Below are 3,584 nucleotides of genomic sequence, written 5' to 3'. Positions count from 1 at the left end.
GTGTCTGTGGGGAAAGATCTAGTCGGTGAAGACTTTTGTGGGTGGATGATATTTGTATTGGGGTTTCTATTATTTATAGAGTTCCGAAAATACCCTTCTTCAGATTTCTTGTTAGCTGTTGGGTCGTGGGTGTAATTGTAAATTGAGGAAGGTCGGGAGAGGGAGTTGTCTGGGTGACATGTGGGTCAGGGTAATTGGTGACGGACCAATAACCGTAAGAGAGAACTCTTCGGATTCTTGGACTGGGCCGACTGCTGACTCAGTTTTGGGCTTGTAGGGTGAAATTTAATGGGCTTTCTATGTATTTGGGTTGGGTTACAAGGATTTTGCATCCCAACATAGGTCTAACATGTTTTTGTATAAAAGCCCGCTTTAAAGTTTAACCAAAAAACTTGAGTTTCATAACACCAATGTTTTAGTCGAGTCGAAGTGAACCGAGTCATTCGAGCATATACTTTTTCGAGTCAAACATACTATATATGTTCACAAATTATATAATCAAAATATAAAAATCCTCGAGCTTGAGTAATAAACGGATCTCGATCTCAAACATTGAAAAAATATTCAAGCTCGAGCCTGATATTATCGTTTCGATCCGAGCTCAAATAACCTAGAACTCGGCTCGGCACGGCTCATTTTTCACCCTCTAAACGTTAAATCGTATACAACGATAGAATGGTAATTTTCTTCTGTTATTTATACTATCCATGCAAAACAATTCTTAAACGGGCATTTTCATTATGCATCAAATCATAGTCTCTTAATAATTCTACATCATATTATTTTGTAACTCTCAAAACAACTTATATTTTATTTAAAATAAAAATACTAAAATATTTTGTTAGGGGTATCTATCGACTGGAATTCAGGTGGATCCGATTCGATTATCTGTTAGATGTTGAATTTTATCATTTAATATAATAAATAATTGAATCAATTTGATTCTATCCATTAGAATTTTATCAGTTTTATTTTTTAAAACATATCACAGAGGTTTAAACGAGAATCTTTGTGATTTAAAAGAAAGTGAGAACAACCCAATAACCTCAAACTTTTTTAGTTAATAAATTAACTTATATTAAATATAAATAAATTAATAAGAGCAATAATGTAATTAAGTAATTTTTATAATTTTCATTTTATTTTAATTAATTATAATTATCCTTTTTTTTCTGGATTGATCACGTTTGTTTTCACTCTCTTCTCTTCCCTTGTGATAATTGTGTGATTGTGTAACCATAACCTATCGAAACCATGATCAATCGAGTGTAACCATAACTTATCGAAACCATGAGTAATCGTTGTGATAAATGTGTGATTGTCTAACACTAACCGATCGAAAACCAAGATCAAATTGAGTGCGCAAGTGATGTTATAATAGTGATATCGCATGATTACCACACTCATATCACACCAAATCGTTTAGTTGATTTCGCCCGTAATCGTTGTGATAAATGTGTGATTGTCTAATCCTAACCTATCGAAACCATGAATGATCGTTGTGATAAATGTGTGATTGTGTAACCCTAACCGATCGAAACCATGATCAAATCGAGTGCGCTGTTATGATAATGATATCACATGATTATCACACCAAATCGGTAGTCGATTTCCTAAGTTAACCCTAGCCGAGCGGAATCCTTGTGACAATTGTGTGATAATCACATGATTATGACACTCATATCACACCCAAATCGTATTGAAATAAGCGATAACCATAATAGTCCATTATGTTATCTAGATTATCGGTTTTAGTGTGATCGTGTTTTTAAAATTTTACCACTTTGAATTCCAATATTACCCTTTTGCCTCTGAATTTTTTTTGAATTGTTTTAATTTCATTTTTAATTTAAAAAATCTTTTAATTTTTATTGTTATCACAATATGAGTTTAATAGGTTGTTCTCGCGTTTTCGCAAATCACAAAGGTTCTCGTTTGAACCCTTCCCTATACATATACACACACACACATATAGGGTCAGATTTAGGGGAAAACCTTAAAAAAAAACTGAGAAACACTCTGATAATCGTTCATCTATACCGTATGCGCATGTATACAAGTAATTTCTAAGCAATTTGTCTGGTATGCACAAGTACATAAAACTAATAAACAAATTCAATTACTTATATGCACATGTGCATACAGTCCATATAAACGCATATTAAAGCGTTCCTCAGTTTTTCATTTTTTAAGGTTTTTCTATGAACCTCCCCCTATGTATGTATATACTAGAAGGATACTCGCGCAATTCAGCGTGATACATCTGAATTTTAATGTTTCGTTTTATTTTGTTCATGTCGATGGTATTATACGGTTTTTTGTGGTTTTGAGAAAATGAAATGTTTTATTTATGAATAAAATATAAATTTGAATATATCATAAATTTTTGAAAATGATATATCTATATTAGTATCAAATAACTATTTAAAAGTTATTATATTTTATGTAATTTATTTAATTCAATGTTTTTATTTAATAATATAATTTTTTAAAGATAATAATTAAGTATTATGTTATAACATAATGATTATTTTAATTAAATTTTTTATATTTAAAACAAAATATTTATCATGTATTTAATTATGTTTCTATACAGTTAGTTACACGAATTCAAGCATGGAGCTTTAATAAGTTGTATTTACGCACAATTACTTGTAATCTTGAATTTTAAGTAATATGCATCAATAAACAGTACTTCATGTATAAAAAATTTATTTTAAGAGTTTTTATCAAATACTTTATAATATAGTGTGCATATATATATACATACACACACACACACACACACACACACACACATAGAGGAGCGATCAAATGAAAAYCACCCTCATTTGTACAAACCGTACAAACCACCCTCATACGTCGATTTCATTGTTTAATCTTATGAAAAATTTTCATGAAATTGATATAATACCTTTTTTGATGAATTTGTTTCATATATGGTTATGAAATTGTTTCATATAATATTTAATTAAATTTTAATGAAACTGTTTCATGTATTTCTCTAAAATTAAAATACTGAAGATGATAATATCCATGATTAACACCCTCCACAATAAAAATGGTTAATCAACATCTCATAATTACAAAAAAATGAACAAAATGAAAAATTATGATTGGTTGAATGAGGTTTTCACGGTTTGTACAAATTGGGTGGTTTTTATTTGAACGCTCCCCTACATACATAATATATATATATATATATATGTGTGTGTGTGTGTGTGTGTGTGTGTGTGTGTACATACATATACATGATTCACACACACATATATGTATGTTCACGTAAAAAATCATATAAGTTCAAAAGTTGTACGCTTCTATTTTTTGACGTTAATGTAAAATCACATGTGATTTTGTACATTAACGACATTTTTTCAGTTTTCTTAAATAGTTAGTGTTCTCGGTTGAACATTTCTCTCTATACATACACACACACGCATATATATATATATATATATATATATACATACATACACACACACACACGCATATCTATACTATATTATAAAGCATTTGGCTAAAACTCTTAAAAACTCTTAAACTCTTAAAACTCTTAAACTCTTAAAGACAACATCTATTGCTAA

The sequence above is a fragment of the Cynara cardunculus genome, assembly GCF_001531365.2.
Source record: "Cynara cardunculus var. scolymus isolate 2C chromosome LG 2, CcrdV1, whole genome shotgun sequence".
NCBI classification, from domain to species: domain Eukaryota; kingdom Viridiplantae; phylum Streptophyta; class Magnoliopsida; order Asterales; family Asteraceae; genus Cynara; species Cynara cardunculus.
Note: the sequence above shows the minus strand (reverse complement) of the source record.